A 17,886-nucleotide genomic window follows, 5' to 3' on the forward strand; every position below is an offset into this window, starting at 1 on the left:
TAACATTATGAATATAACCTTAACACTTTTTATTCTGTTTTGAAATTTAAGAAGAAATAACACCATTTTCATACTATCATTCTATCTTATTTTATTTTTACTTTCTTATTATCTCCAGAAAGTTATTTTGCATTTTAATGTCTTTGGGACAGTTGGGTTATTTATTTAGTTTAATCTGTTTCTTCTGACATAATGTTGACATTCCATTCCTCTGATCAGCATTTTTACTGACATTGTATTATATATAAAAACATAAGCAAATATAGGCTGAAAATAGGATTCACTCTCTTAAGCAGTATCTGGAGCACTGTGGGCATAGTGGTTACGTGTGGGGCTGTTAGCTTCAAGGCCAGCAGTTCAAAACCACCACCCACTCTGTGGGAGAAAGATAAGTTTATCTCCTTTTGTAACAAGTTAGTCTTGGAAACCTACATGGGCAGGTCTACCCTGTCCTAGAGTTGTTCTAGGCCTCTACTCGATGAAAAGGAGTTTAGTGCTTTTTATAATTAAGTTTGAGATTTTTTTAATGCAGAAAATTATAATCTTTAAAAAATCATTTTCTCTTAGTACCTTACTAGTTTCAAATCACATGGAATCCATGAATTTTTTTAAAACACGAATTCATGCTTTTATTTTTTAAATCGTAAAAATAAAGATCTACTTTGTGCATGTGTGCTGAAGTGAGGCTGTTGAGCAAGTCTGAGGGCATCCTTGATGGGATGGGAGTAATATGGTCTAGCTAGTGAAAGCACCGCACAATCCAAATGGCCCTTATTTTCGTGTGATCCATCACCATTCAACTATGACTGGTCTCTTAGTTTCTCAAATGAGAAATCTTGAAGTCGTATTTTTGGCTTAAAAAAATAAATTTCTTAAACTATTCTCTCCCTTTTCCACTCTCCATATTTTATATCAATCCCTTACAATCTGTACTTTACATCAATTCTTCTCCTGCTCAAGTTATATAACAAACACTAAGGTCAGAAGACTTTTAAACACTGCCAGAACATGCTATCATAAAATTCGCAAAAGCATGCATTGTGAAATATTTCACATTATGAAGATGCCTTGTCATGCAGGTGATCAAGTTAAAACCTGACTTGTGCATTTGTTTCCTGTTTGGACTCTCTTACTGTGAAAATAAGGAATCATAAAATGTGTATGCATATCTAATCCTGATGATGTTCTCTTTATATAGTATATGTATGTGAGTACATATTCTTCACAAAAACTTATACTTGAATGTTCTTAGCTGTATTACTTATATTAGTTAAAAAGTAGAACCAGTTCAGGTATCCATCAGTTGATAGGAGGTTATCACCATGCAGTGACCGATGAATGCAATGAAATCGCATCTAGCAGTAAAAAGCAATGAAATACTAACTGGAGAGAGAGAAAAAAGGAGAGTGACTGGTGATGGACATGGGATTTTTGAGGCTAAGGAATATATTCTCAAGTTCAGTAGTAATGGTGGTGCACAAGTCTGAACACTATAAAAGCTAATATATTGGGCTCTTCAGTAAATTGTGAATTTTACAAAACAATAAAATCTTTTTTTTTGAGGATACTCTGTGGATTTTTTCTACTTGTTTTAAAATGTACTTGTAGCCTCAGAATCCATGCTAGTGACGCTTTTGTCACCAGAGTTGCTCAGAGTGGCCGACCTTGAGATACCAGGCACACATCTTCCAAGCGGAGGCCCAACTGGTGATGCTCTTTCTTCCGTGTCAGCTCCCAGTGTGGGCACAAGTGTCCTTCCTGCAGTCTCTTTAGAGCCAGGTTCTTCCTGCTTATTTCCTTGTTGTTCCATTTGGTGGGAGCCCTGGTGGTGTAGTGGATTGCATGTTGGTCGGTAAACCGAAGATCCATAGTTTGAAATCACCATCCACGCTTCAAGAAACACGCGGGATTTCTTATCCCGTAAAGATTCGAGTTTTGGAAACCCACCAGGGCCATTCTACCCTTCCCCATCGCGTAGATTCTGAGGTTGAAGCAGTAGTGGTGGTTGCACCCAGCTGAGGAGTGTAAAAATGGCTATGTGACAGGCATCACTCCATAAGTTGTGTGGTTTGGGTACAGCAATCTACAGATGGCAGCGTCTTGAGCTTGTTTTGTAGTGCTGAAGACTGCCCAGTGCTGCTGAGCCAGAGAAGGCACGTGTTCTACGACTGTTGGCCATGAATGTCAAGTTCAGGAATCACAGAGTGTACGGAATAGAGCGCTTGAAACAGCCACATACATACAGCAATGCGATCCATGGATTGGTTGACAAAAATGTTGTGATTAGAGACTAGTGGAACCAACGCACAGAGCAACGGTCTGTGCAACAGACCCACAGAGCAACGGTCCAGTAGTTGCTAATTCAGTGGCTATTTTATAGAATTTAGCAGTTGCTTATAACAAGAATTGACTGCATGTGCATTATATCACAATAAAAGATCAATCAAAATAACTATGGCAAAAAGCTCAGGCTCCATTGTGAATTAAAAGGGCAAAGCCATAAGCTGTTGTAACATAACGGCATGGGAGAAAGAGGAGGCTTTCTACTCTGCTAAAGTGTTACAACTGGGAAACTCACAGAGGCAGTTCTACCCTGTCCTGTAGGGTCACTAAAAGTCAGAACTGACTCGGTGGCAGTGAACTTTGTATAATTTTTGAATGCTTCTTTCAAAGGCTTGTGTAGAATTGCAAGTGACAGACGAATATTTCAGAGAAGGACAACATTTGGTGAAGCTTGGAGCTTCCTGTTGAGAGATTCCAGCCTGGTTGGAGAATTAAAATGGAATTCAAATAGAGGGCAATTCTACGGAAAAACATTGGATAAAATAATCCACCCAATAATTTTTCACCAGTCCCAAGTGTCTTCAGGGCAAGAATCCTCTCGTGAGCTTGGTGTGTGTCGGGGAGAGGCGGATATGCAGATGACAGATGACTCCAAGTCGGTGACACTCAGCATGGGAGACCGGGGTCCATGTGAAGCCTACCACAAGCTCGGGACACCCCCTGTCCGCCTGCAGGCCAGTCTGCCTCTAGACATTCTCCAGGTGTTAACGGTAACTCCGTCAGCATCTGTTAGGAATGGTGGGGAAGCCCTTGAAATGTGCATCCTCAGACCAACTTCTAGTGAAGTCTGATGTGACTCTCAAAGTTTTTCTCTAGTGCCTGTACGTGTGCTGTGCTCACTGCGGAATCCGGAGGGCTGTTTGAAAATCAAAGCTTGAGTTTTAAGGGCAACAACAAAAGACTTAAGGTAAAATTTCAAAACCCTGAAGAGGGTGAGTGAAATGCTTTCTCATGCAGGGACACCGTGATTGCACAGCTCGTTTATGTAAACACACACACACACACACACATAATCTCTGCCATTTAGTGAGTGCTATAAATAGTATCCCTGAATCCCCTTTATAAGGATACATCCCATTTGGATTAAAAACCTAAATGTGGAATCATCAACTTCCAACCTGCCTCAGCACATTTTCCAGGTGAAGAGGAAAAAATGATGCTGTTCTTCTAAGTTGGCTTATAAAGTCTCAGGGTTGTTAGCATTCTCGTGGCTCCGAACGTGCTTGCAGTTAATAGCACTGTAAGCACGTCTCCAGAGCGTGCCTGTTATTTCATGATCACACAAAGGACAGGCAGGGAATACCACTAATTAAAGGTTAAAGGCTCATACTCAAACTGCATTTATGCTTAATTTCCTAAATGTCCTCTCTAGATTTCTGAAAAATAAAAAACAGAAACTCACTCCCCAACTAATGAGAAGGTGATGCTTGAGGCAAGAGAAATGGTGGCAAGTGTGGGGAGCTTTGTCCACACCACAACCTAACACGTTAGCCTGGAGCAGCCGGAGTGCTAGGGGCTGGTGGAGCATTTGCGACTCCTGGGTCAAGAAATGCGGAGTTGTTGCAACAATAGCAGGAACCGTAGGACCATCATCCTCTGAGCACCAGTACCCCCTGGGTGACATGAGGAATCCCAGGTGACACATACATACTCAGCCAACACAGAAAACAAAATCTACGGCCATAGAGTCCATTCCAATCCCTTATGACCTTATAAAGAAATGAGCAAACTCTAAGCAGGAGCATTGTCATCAAGGCTTGGCGTGCCAGAATGAGGTCTGCTCTCTCGCTCCCTTTCCCTCTTAGTGTGCTGCCATGTGGACGGGATATATGAAGGAGCGTAAACAAAGTGGAGACCCAAAACTCACCTGGAAGATCACTGGATAGTCCCTCACAGAAGGGCCACACGGAAGGGATGATATATCCAGAATGCAGTATAGCACTGAAACACAATACTATCCTCTAGTTTGTTAATATTACCTCCCCTTATTATTATGGTCTTAGTTTTACCTCACTAGTCTTGTTAGAACTGCGCATGTTCATTTGTATAACTAAGATAATTCGATGCATGAAATTCAAGCGAGATAAACCCTTCAGAAATAGTAACAGGAGCAACAATTCCCTGAGGGTGCTGAAAGCAGGGGCAGGAGGAACTGATAGCAATGATGACTGTGTACCCCTACTTGAGGGGAATGAATAATCAATGAATACTTGTAGGTAAACGGATACATTGGATGGTGGAATATATGGCAATAATAATATATAATATAACAATAATAAGAGTCCCTGGGGGGTAGTGGGAGGGGAGAAGATAAAAGGAGCTGATATCAAAGAATTCAAAAAGGAAAAAAATGTTTTGGAAATGGTGGTGGCAGCAATTGTACAACTATGTCTGATCTAATTGAACTGTGGATTGTTGTAATATCTGTAAGAGCTACCAATTTAAAAAAAAAGAAAGAAAAACTCACTGCCATTGCATTGATGCTGATTCATAGCAACTCTGCAGACCAGGGTAGAAATGCCCCTGTGATTATAACTCTATGGAAGAAGATAGCCTTATCTTTCTCCTGTGGACCGGCTGGTGGTTTCGAACTGCTGACCTTGCTGTTAGCAGCCTAATGAGTAACCAGGCCCTCAAAAGAGAGCCTACATCTTTTATTAACAGGAGGCACTACCTAGATCTTTCAAAGAATTTGGAATCCAAACATCCTTGGAAAGAGAGGCCAACACAGAGGACATAAGTGTCTCTTTCACGAGATCACAGAAACCCAAGAGTTCCATGTAGAATTCTCTCTCGCAGAGACTGTTAGCCACTCTCTCTTCTCAGGGCATTTGGTGGTTGAACCCTGGTCCCCCAAACCCAGACCCGCTGCCATGGAGTTGGTTCTAACTCCTGGTAATAGGTGTTCTGATGCAGCAAATCTCATTTTCTTTAAAAGATTCCATTGGCTTATAATTCATACATCCTATTAAGAAAAGCGATGTAAACATCACCAGTCAATTCTAGAACACTTTACTCTTTCTTGTACCTATTGTCATTAGCTCCCCATCTTCTGCTAACCTATCCTGCCATGCCATTGGAAATTATCAATCCAATTACTGTCTCTATAGATTTACCTCTCCTGGAATCCAAGGCACAATATATACAAAGCAAACACCAAACAAGCAAAAAGCCAACCGTGATAGCAAAACAAAGCAGAGAAACCTCAAGCAAAAAGAAAGTAGACTATTAAAAACTGGAACAAATTTAAAATGAGTCAAAGGGGAGATCGTATAATAAGGTGTGACATTTTAGCCCAAGTCTACCACATTCCACTTTACAGTGCGCTCTTTCTGATAGCAAGACTACTCCCCTCCCTGGGCTGTGACTAGAAGGAATCACCGGAGACTTAGCCCACGTGGGGCCATGCAAATGCACTTGGGGCTTCTATTGTCATCCGGAGTCTTCTGCAAAACTAGCGTTCAGAATTTAAGCTCTCATGCCATTCCCTCTTCCAGATTTGGATTTTATTATTTAAATATCGTTGGATCGCACAGGCTGTGTGACTGTAACTCATGCCTCATTTAGATGGCAATGCTGCCAACCTTTACAGAAGCAGACAAGCCTCGACTCTCTTCCTTATATCAGCTGGTGGGTCTGAACCACCAGCATTGTAGTTAGCAGTCCACTGTCTACATAGCAGTGCCATGAAGGCTCCTGATTGCATAGGGTACCGATCCTGAGGAAGCACGCATAGCATCATCATACATCATTCCATCTCAACGTCTCTCCCCCCAGGCTGTGGTATTCACTTTTGTGACATCAGTTTCTAACAATGTACCTACCACATAGTTACTTATGCCATAAATATTTGTTGAAAATGCGAGTGAATGAATTTTAATGTCACCACCAATTTCATCTAAATCTTATTCATACTTACATTAGAGCATATGGAAATTAGAATTATTGTGAGTAATTTAAGCAAGTTAGATTTTCTATATTAAATGTTGAGATTTATGTCTTAATGTTTCCTACCATTAGCATGGTTTCAGATCCTGAAAGCACTACTAGGTACAGCAACTAACAGAAGATTTCAACTTGGCTGCATTATAAAAGATTAAGATCTAAATGCAAAACATGATGCCTCCACATTTTGTACATTCACTGCCATGATTTATAGAAGGTATAAAAATAGGGAAAAGCCATTTAAAAGTAACGTGAATAAGTGAGCTTATTCATCTGTTTATTTTAAAAAACACAACATTAAATAACTGTCCCTGTCTAGGTGTTTTAATAGGTCAGAATTACACTATTATTTTAGGGAGGCCAGATTGAGATGTAATTTATTATAAAGTTCACCCATTTAAGGAATAAAACTCAGCATTTTATGGTTCATTCAAACCACAGTTATTCCATTATCACCACAATGAATTTTAGAACACAATACTCATCCCCCAAAGAAAGCCGCTGCCTTTTATCCGCCATTCCCTCTTCTTTCCAGGCTTCCTGCCCCAGTGCCCTCCCTCCCTGTCTCTAGGGCTCTTCCTGCTCAGCACATTTCACCTGTGTGCAGTTCTGCAACATGCCTTTCAGCACTGGCTTCTTCAATTACCAAAGTTCATCATTTTATGACATATTAGTCCTTCATTCTTTTTTGAGCATTACTGAATAATTTCCCATGGTCTGCATGCAATCCATTTTGTGTTTTAATTTGTCAGTCCATTCTCATTTGGACTATTATAAGTAGTGTTTCTATGTAAATTCATACACACATTCGTTGGTGAACCACAGTTTCATTTCTTGGATGTACATCCAGGAGTAAGATAGCTGTGTCTTATGGTAATTCTATGTTGAGCCGTCTGCCACACTGTTTTCCAAAGCACTGCACTATCTGACACCCCCATCAACAGTGTACAATTCTCATTTCCCCACATGCGTAAAGGAGTTTTTAGGAAAAATTCTACAGGTAGAATTTAAGAGAAATTTTTAACCAATACCTACTCCTCATTTATTAACTGTCTCATTATGAGGCGTTTCACTCTTTAAACGAAGTGAAAAATCTACCGACTCTTTTGTACATTAACAACATACATCTAGCCATAAAAAACACCAAAATATGAGGTGAAATAATACTGGCTATGATCAATGGTTTGGCAATTAGGTAATGATGCAATTTGATAGTTACGTAACGATGTATTTGCTATTGCTAGGTGCTCTTCTTGCCAGGCTTCCTTCTGTTCACTGCCTCTCTCTGTTACCTGTCCAAAGTAGGTGAGACAAAGACAGGAATTGGGTGGTAGGTCCATTCAGTACTGGGTGTATTTATGTAAGACTGAGTTTTACCGAAAATGGTACTTCTGAGAAATTATTTTTCTTCATACCCTTGTCAACAACTTTTTGATTGAACCCACTGATAGGTGTAACACTTTTAAATTTCCCACAGTTTTAAAAAATTGCATATAGAAAGTATTTTATCTACGACTAATCCAACAGAAGAATAAGCAACCGTGGGACCTTCTACAGTGCCGTCAACCCATGGTCACCTCATGCATGTGTGCACCGTTAACTGTCTATGTGGTTTCAACAACTGAATCAGAATTATTATACATATATATATATATATATATATATAAATTCTTTTATTGGAGGCTCTTTTTAAAAAATATTTTTATTAGGGGCTCATATAACTCTTATCACAATTCATCCATACATCAATTGTGTAAAGCACATTTGTACATTCATTGCCCTCATCATTCTCAAAACTTTTTCTCTCCACTTAAGCCCCTGGCATCAGTTTCTCATTTTTTCCCGTCCCTCCCTACTCCCCCCTCTCATGAACCCTTGATAATTTATCAGTTATTATTTGTCATATCTTGCACTCTACGACATTTCCCTTCACCCACTTTGCTGATGTCCATCCCCCAGGGAGGAGGTTATATGTAGATCCTTATAATCGGTTCACCCTTTCCATCCCACCCACCCACCACCCTCCCAGTATCACCACTCTCACCACTGATCCTGCAGGGATCATCCACCCTGGATTCCCGTGTTTCCAGTTCCTTTCTGTACCAGTGCACATCCTCTGGTCTAGCCAGATTTGTAAGGTAGAATTGGGATCATGATAGTGGGTGGGGTAGGAAGCATTTAAGAACTAGAGGAAAGTTTATGTTTCATCGTTGCACATCGCATCCTGACTGGCTCGTCTGCCCTGGCGACCCTTCCGTAAGGGGATTACCTACAGCTAGGCTTTGGGTCTCCACTCCGCACTCCCCTTCATTCACAGTGATATGATTTTTGTTCCTTGATGCCTGATACCTGATCCCTTCAACACCTCGTAATTGCACAGGCTGGTGTACCTCTTCCATGCGTGCTTGTTGCTTCTGAACTAGATGGCCGCTTGTTTACCTTCAAGCCTTTAAGACCCCAGATGCTCTATCTTTTGATAGCCGGGCACCATCAGTTTTCTTTGCCACATTTGCCTATGCACCCATTTGTCTTCAGCAGTTGTATCAGGGGGTGAGCACACAATGATATGAATTTTTGTACTTTGATGCCTGAAACCTGATCACTTCAATACCTTGCGATCTCATAGGCTGGTGTGCTTCTTCCATGTGGGCTTTGTTGCTTCTGAGCTAGATGGCTGCTTGTTTACCTTCAAGCCTTTTAGACCCCAATGCTATATCTTCTGATAGCCAGGCACCATCAGCTTTCTTCACCACATTTGCTTATGTACCTGCTTTGTCTTCAGCAATTGTGTGGGGAAGGTGAGCATCATGGAATGCCAGTTTAATAGAACAAATCATTCCTGCATTGAGGTAGTACTTGAGTGGAGGCCCAATGTCCATCTGCTACCTTAATACAAATATATATATATATATATATGCACATAGATCTATTTCCACATCCTTATATATAAAAATATATTTACATATGTACATGCCTGTATTTAGACCTGTATAAATGCCCTTTACCTCCTAGCTCTTTCCTCTATTTCCTTTTACTTTCCTCTTGTTCCACTATCATGTTCCGCCTTCAATAGAGTTTCAGTAATTCCTCTCAGTTACATTGCATTTGGTCACACCTTACCAGGCCTTTATTGAAGGCTCTTACAGCTCTTATAAAAATCATACATCAATTGTATCGAGTACATTTATACATATGTTGCCATCCATTTCAAAATGTTTTCTTTCTGTTTAAGCCCTTGTTATCAGTTCCTCTTTCTTCCCATCCTTACCCCACCCTCCCACCCTCATGGACCCATGATGAATTATAAATTTTTATTATTTTCATATCTTACACCACCTGGTGTCCCACTTTACTCTTTTATGCCCCCCTGGGGATAGGGTGGGAGAAGGGGGTGGAATTATATGTCATTGTAGTCTGTTCCCCATTTCTCCGCCTTTTATCCCCACCTACCCCTTACCCTCATGGTATTCCTACTCCCATTAGTGTTTCTAAGGTTTTATCTGTCCTGGATTCCATGTGTGGAGAGCTCTTATCAGTACCTGTGTACATGCGCTGGTCTAGCCAGATTGTAAGGTAGAATTGGGGTCATGATAGTGGGGAGGAGGAAGCATTAAAGAACTAGAGGAATATCGTGTGTCCCGTAGGTGCTGTGCTGCCCCCTGGCTGCCTCAGTCTTTCCTTGCGACCCTCTGTGAGGGAATGTCCCATTGTCTACAGATAGCCTTTTGATCTCCCCTCCTGCCCCATGTGGGTTGATGTAATTTTTGTTAGGGGTCTTCTGATGCCTGATACCTTATCCTGTCTATGCCTCATGATCAAATAGGCTGGTGCTTCTTCCATGTCGGCTTTGTTGCTTCCCTAATTAGATGGCCACTTGGTTAGCTTGAAGCCTTTAAGACCCCAGATGATATATCTTTTGATGGCCAGGCACCATCATCTTACTACATCATATTTGGTCATTCACTCATTTTGATATACAAGGGGGCTTGAACAAGTTAAAAATTCATGGAAAAATTCCATTTTTCCACAAACTTTTTGAACCCCTCTCCTGTTTTTCAATTTTATGTTGTCCTAAGTCTTGGTATTATCAATGTTTACAGGATAAGGATACTATTAGTGTTGTTCTTAGTATAAAACTATTAAAACCATGTAAGTATTTTTCATATTCATATTAATAATCAGACAGTATTTTTGACACATCTTTATTAAGGATACACATGATATTGAAAATATATCTTTTACTTAGGTGGGTTGGATCATTGTCTTAATTTGATACATATATCTGTGGATGAATCTTACTAGTTGCTGGAAAGAAAGAGGTTCAGTATAATTTTACTCTTCCTCTTTATTTTTTAAAACATTTTATTAGGGGATCATACAACTCTTATCATAATCCATACATATCCATACATCAATTGTATAAAGCGCATCTGTACATTCTTTGCCCTAATCATTTTCAAAGCATTTGCTCTCCACTTAAGACCTTTGCATCAGGTCCTCTTTTTTCCCATCCCTCTCTGCTTCCCCCTCCCTCATGAGCCCGTGATAATTTATAAATTATTATTTTGTCATATCTTGCCCTATCCGGCATCTCCCTTCACCCCCTTTTCTGTTGTCCATCCCCCAGGGAGGAGGTCACTTGTAGATCCTTGTAATCGGTTCCCTCTTTCCAACATACTCACCCTCTACTCTCCCAGTATCGCCCCTCACACCCCTGGTCCTGAAGTTATCATACACTCTGGATTCCCTGTGCCTCCAGCTCCTATATGCACCAGTGTACAACCTCTGCTCTATCCAGACTTGCAAGGTAGAATTCGGATCATGGTAGTTGGGGGAGAGGAAGCATTTAGGATCTGGGGGAAAGCTGTATTCTTCATCGGTGCTACATCGCACCCTGACTGACTCATCTCCTCCCCTAGACCCCTCTGTGAGGGGATCTCCAGTGGCCGACAAATGGGCTTTGGGTCTCCACTCTGCACTTCCCCCTTCATTCACTATGGTAAGATTTTTTTTTTTGATGATGCCTTATACCTGATCCCTTTGACACCTCATGATCGCACAGGCTGGTGTGCTTCTTCCATGTGGGCTTTGTTACTTCTGAGCTAGATGGCCGCTTGTTTATTGTCAAGCCTTTAAGACCCCAGACACTATCTATTTTGACAGCTGGGCACCATCAGCTTTCTTCGCCACATTTGCTTATGCACTCATTTGTCCTCGGCGATCGTATCGTGGAGGTGTGCAGCCAATGATATGATTTTTTGTTCTTTGATGCCTGATAACTGATCCCTTCGGGACCACGTGATCACACAGGCTGGTGTGTTCTTCCATGTGGGCTTTGTTGCTTCTGAGCTAGATGGCCGCTTGTTTACCTTCAAGCCTTTAAGACCCCAGACGCTATCTCTTTTGATAGCCAGGCACCATCAGCTTTCTTCACCACATTTACTTGTTCACCCACTTTGGCTTCAGCAATTGTGTCGGGAAGGTGAGCATCATAGAATGCCAATTTAATAGAAGAAAGTATTCATGCATTGAGGGAGTGCTTGAGTAGAGGCTCAAGGTCCTTTCGCCACCTTAATACTAAACCTATAACTATAGACACATAGATCTATTTCCCCATCCTCATATATATATATTTGCATGTACATGTCTTTCTAGACCTCTGTAAATGCCCTTTGTCTTCTAGCTCTTTCCTCTATTTCCCTTGACTTTCCTCCTGCCCCACTATCATGCTCCGTCCCCACCCGGGTTACAGCTATACCTCTTCTTTACGTTACCTTACCCTTGATCATTCCCTACCAGGTTGCCACTGCCCCCTCACCACCAATTTGTATCCCATGTTGTTCCCTTGTCCCTGGGTTAGTTAACACCACTTCCTTACCCCCCACCTCCCCTTATCTGAAGTCCCTGGAACTGTCGGTCCCATTGTTTTTCCTCCAGATAGTTCATCCAGCCTGTCTTATTTAGACAGACCTGTGGAGATAATAACATGCACAAAACAAGACAGAGGAAAACAAAGCAATAGTATACAACATAACAGCAAACCACTGACAAAGAACAAAACAAAACACACCAAGAAAGAAAAGCTTAGTTCAAGGACCTTTTGTTGGTCTTTAGGAGTGTTTTCCAGTCCAGTCTGTTGGGGCACCACGCCAAAGTCCACTTTCAGCATTCCCTGGGGACCTTGATCCCACCACACGGAGGCAAAGCACTGGGGAGTGCAGTGGAACAGCAAGGGAATGGAGCTGCAAGGTCTTCTCTATTGTAGCTGTAAACGCTTATTCTAATGGAAGAGTACATGGGGCTTTATTGTAGTAACAACACTTCATCTTTAAATTGTCTTCACTTTTATACTTTGCCCAAAACTACTTAGTAATTCATTCTTACAAATGTTCTTGTTATCTGTCCATTGATAACTCAATTAAGTACACCTTTAATTTTATTGAAAGGAAATAATTTGCAAGTGCCTTTTTAGAAAGTACTCATATAGAATCATTCACCTTAATTTCTGGGAAATATATCTCACAGAATACCAAGGTTTTTTATACTCACTATGAATTATTCTTGCTATCCTTCCATTGAGAGGGATTTTATTCAATCTGATACATCTAGGAAAGGTTGGGAAATTGAAATATTATGTATCACAGTGCTTTTCTTGCCAGTAAAATATTTATGATGAAGTGTTTGTATCTCTAAGTGTGTTTTTAATTTTTTTCAAAAATCCTGGAAGTTGTTTATATCATTAATTCAATTTATGAGAAAATTAAGTTTTACCGAATCAGTCAGTAAGACCTAATTGGTCAGAAATAAAATGGGCTCTTCTGAGTCCCTTTGCTAACTTTAGACTTTTATACTGCATGGAGCAAGTGGGTGAGCGGGCATATGGATGAAAAATGAGGTCATGAATGGGCAGTCCCCCTCAGCGTCCCAGATCACTCTCACAGAGGTGCTCTCCTGAAGCTCTTCTGCAGAGGCATGGGCTCTTTGGTGTTACTGAGGGGGCTGTAAGAGCTGATGTTGTTAAATGACCTTTTCCTTCCTCTTGTTAGTCTTCAGTCTGTTTCTGATTTCCTGACATCTCCAGATGACGAAAATGGCACTGTTCCTGTCGCAAGCATCACCTTAGTGCGAAGGAAGTGAAGCTCTACAGTGGGATGATGGGACCTTAATAGAAGAGACTCCACTCACCAATGGGTCATGCGCGGGCTTTTTTGACACCCTGAGATGATGCTTACACCAGGAGTTGCTTTATAGAATGGGAGGGTGACTCTGAAGAGATGGTAAGACGGGGTTCTGTTACGATGTGTCATCTACAACCATGCATCAAGTTCATCGGTGCTAAATATGGGTGCAGGGGGGACAGGAGATAGAGAGATGGCCTTCCATGGGCAAGTCTTTCATTTGCCCAGTCGGACACACAGTACAAGATGGATAGCACCCATATGAGGGAGGGAGGGCTGTTAAGAACCTAGTCCCTGGTTCCTGTGCTAGTCCTTGTAAATCTTGGCTCAACCACATTTCCTATGTGCGCATCTGTTTCTTAATTTTTAAAGTAGGCATAGTAAAGGCTGTCCCAATTACCTTTCAGTGCTGTTCTTAAGATTAACCAAGATAATTTCTGTAAGAGCATCATTATCAGGATTCTAAAGTCACTTGAGATCAATTACATTGTACTATAAAGCGTAATGAAATAGAGCTCCATCTGGAGAATCCCTCTTATTAAAGGAAAATAGGAGGTACACAGTTTAGTTACCCAGGCGTTGTTAGGTGCCATCGAGCTGCTTCTGACTCATAGAGACCCTAAGTGCAACAGAACCAAACAGTGCCCGGTCCTGCACCACATGTGCAGTTCTTGCCATCTGTCCTTGGACTCTTGTCGCAGCCACTGGGTCAGCCCATCTCATTGTCACTCCATCTCACTGAGCATCTTCTTCTGTAATGCAGATCCTCTGCTTTACCAAGAATGGTGCTCTTCTCCAGAGACTGGTCTCCTGGTAACATGCCCAAAGTGTGTGAGACAAAGTCTGTCTACTTCGTTTCTCAAGAGCATTTTGACTGTTCTTTTTCAAAGACAGATTTGTCTATTTTCCTGGCTGTCCATGATATAGTTAATATTATTTACCAACACCATATTTCAAAAGGCATCAGCTATTTTGGGGTCTTCCTTATTTATTGTCCAGCTTTCACATGCTTATGTGACTGTTTGGAATATCATGGCTTGGCTTGGCTTGGCCCTCAAGGTCACATCTCTGTTATACTTTAAATAACCTTTTGTGGTAGATTTGCCCAATGCAGTATGCTGTTTTATTTCTTGTTTGCTTCTTCCATGGGGGTTGGTTATGGATACAAGTAACATGAAATCCTCTACACCATCAAAAAAAATCTATTACTTATTGGTCTAGTTGTGAGGATTTTGTTTTCTTTATGTTGAAGTATAATCCATACTGAAGGCTGTAGTCTTAGATCTTCAGTACTTCAAGTCTTCTTTGTTTTCTTTAAGCAAGGTTGTATCAAATACATATCCCTGGTTGCTAAAGAATCTTCTTCCAATCCTGATGCTGCATTGTCCGACACATAGTCCAGTTTCTCCGATGCTTTACAGAGAGCACAGATTGAATAAGTAAGGTGAAAAGATACAACCCTGACACACACCTTTTCTGACTTTAAACCACCTAGTATATCCCCTTGGGAGAAAGAGGAGGCTTCCCATTCCCATACTGATTTAATATTAGAAACCCACAGAGACAGTTTTTCTCTGTCCTACAGGGTCAGTATGAGTCAAAATGACCCAATGGCAGTGCGTTCGGTTTGGGAATTTTAGTTCAGCTCTCAGGACTGCTGCTTGGTCGTGTACAAGTTTCACATGAGCACAATGACAAGTGTTCTGAAATTCCAGTTCTTCATCATGTGATTCATAATTTGTTAGCATCTACACAGTCAAAAACTTTGCATAGCATTTTATTGAAAACACAGATTAACAGCTTTCTGGCATTTCTGGTGATTCCCTGGTGATGTAGTGAGTTGCCTGCAGAGAAATTTTATTTGTTTGTGATATCAATAATATGTTTGGTCAATTTCTTCATTCTGTTGGATCTCCTTTCTTTGGAGTGGATCCTATATACATCTCTTCCAGTTAGTTGGCTTGGTAGCTGTTTTACAGATTTCTTGGCATGTAGGCCAGTGAGTGCTTTAAGCTGTGCACCCACTATCACAGGATATGTAATTGGGTGCTGACAATTTGGGGTCCTCTCCCCCGGGGGGAACACTGGGGACGTTGTACCCTGATGCTGGCCTTCATTGTTAATGAGTAGTCAACCATTAAGCACATCATTATAACCTTCTATGAAGGTGTCTCCCAGCTCTGTGGTTTTCCATCCTTGCTCTTTACCTTTGGCCTTCAACAACCAAGGCTACGTAGGGTCTCACCCTAGTCCTACCCACAGTCGCACTCTTTGATGTTTGTCGAGCCCGATGCATAGGTAAACATGTCTCTCGCTCATCTGCTACATTGGAAAGCATTAGTCCTTCAAACACTTTTAGCCCCATTCTCTGCTCTCCTTTTGTGACTAATTATATGTCAGTATTAGACTCTTTGGTATCGTTACATTGTAGGCTCTGAGATTTGGTCTTAAAAAAATATCTCATGTGATCCCCTCATAGAGGGGTTTAGGAGAGGAGATGGGTCAGTCAGGGTGCGATGTAGTACTGATGAAGAACACAGTTTCCCCCCAGATTCTGGATGCTTCCTCCCCCCAACTACCATGATCCGAATTCTACCTTGCAGGACTGGATAGGGCAGAGGTTGTACACTAGTGCATATAGGAGCTGGAGGCACAGGGAATCCAGGGTGGATGATACCTTCAGGACCAGGGGTGTGAGGGGCGATGTTGGGAGAGTGGAGGGTGAGTGGGTTGGAAAGGGGGAGCTGATTACAGGGATCCACATGTGACCTCCTCCCTGGCAGATGGACGGCAGGGAAGAGGGGGAAGGGAGACTCCGGATAGGGCAAAATATGACAAAATAACAATCTATAAATTATCAAGGGCTCGTGAGGGAGGGGGGAGTGGGGAGGAAAGGGGAAAAAAAAGAGGACCTGATGCAAAGGGCTTAAGTGGAGAGCAAATGCTTTGAAAATGGTTAGGCCAAAGAATGTACGGATGTGCTTTTTGCAATTGATGTATGTATATGTATGGATTGTGATAAGAGTTGTATGAGGCCCTAATAAAATGTAAAAAAAAAATCTCATGTTAGCATTCCTTACTAGTAGTTTGCCCTGCCATGTTCCATCAGATATTAAATCTACTCAATGATTTATTTATTGCATATTTTGTCTTTTTTAGTTACAGAGTCTCTGTTCAAGTTAAATTAAAATAATTTCTTCTCATCTACTTATCCATCTTGCATATCCGTGCCTTGCAAACAGACTCGTGTTTTACCTCCCTGGAAACAGTTATAAAAACCGCTTTGAAAAATTCTGTCTGCTGGCTCCCAAAACGGAGTGGTCTCAGAGTTTATCTCGGTTGATTTTCTGCCCTCCTGAAAACCTGTACTGATTTCCGGTTTTGTCTCACGTTGGGTTAAGTGCCATTGTGCCGGGTCCGACTCCCAGCGACCCTCTGTGCAGCAGAGTGAATCACTATGCCGCCCTGCACCATCCTCGTCTTCCTGCGCGTCACCCCGGACAGGATCCGTGTGATGTATTGCCAATCCTGCGCTCTGCCACTTTCCCATTTTCCTCTCATGACAGCTGTCAATTTTGTTAGAAAACATTTGGGGCGGGGGGTTGGGGTGGAGGGTACGGCTTGAATTCAAAAAAACAAAACAAAAACAAGGTTCTTCCTTTAGCAGTTCTGTTTATAGTTCAGATGTTTGTTTTTTAAATAAGCCAACTTTTTATTAATGACATTTTTAGATTTAGAGAAAACTATAAATATAATTCAGAGTTATGATGTACCCCATACCTGGTTTTCCTTATTTCTATCATCATTCATTATTATAATACATTTTTGCAATTAACCAGTTTAAATGCAATGTTAAGATCCATACTGTATTGGTATTTCTTTAGATGCTACCGAATGCCCTTTTGCTCTTCAAGGACCGCCATTCATGACCACCCTCGGGACTCAGGATTCACGCTCCCCCTGCTCAAGCCGACCTTGTTTCCTGACCTGAGCTGCTTTGAGCTTATTGTGCACCTTCATCATTCTGGGGTCGGCCAGAGATATAGAGAGAATTTTCTTTTGGTGGATTGAGGATCCCTGGTAGTGTAGTGGCTATGCCTTGGGCTGCTAACCGCAAGGTCAGCAGTTCAAAACCACCAGCTGCTGCACCGAAGATGGGACTTTCTACTCTCTCAAAGAGTCACAGCCTCAGGATCCCACAGGGTTGTTCTATCCTGTCCTATGGGGTTTCCAAGAGTCAGAATCAACTGGCTGGCAGCAAGGTTTTCTTTTCAAGTTCCCTGGATTATTTTTGTCTTCCTGGGATTTCCTTCTCTCCCCTAAGGGTACAAGACTGTCTCAGACTCAAAGTTCTGCCTCCCCAGGCCGTGCTCATGTGGCTGCGTCTGCCCACAGGCTCAGAGCTGTGCAAACAGACCCT

This window comes from Tenrec ecaudatus, chromosome 7 (assembly GCF_050624435.1).
Source record: "Tenrec ecaudatus isolate mTenEca1 chromosome 7, mTenEca1.hap1, whole genome shotgun sequence".
In the NCBI taxonomy this organism is placed as follows: Eukaryota; Metazoa; Chordata; class Mammalia; order Afrosoricida; family Tenrecidae; genus Tenrec; species Tenrec ecaudatus.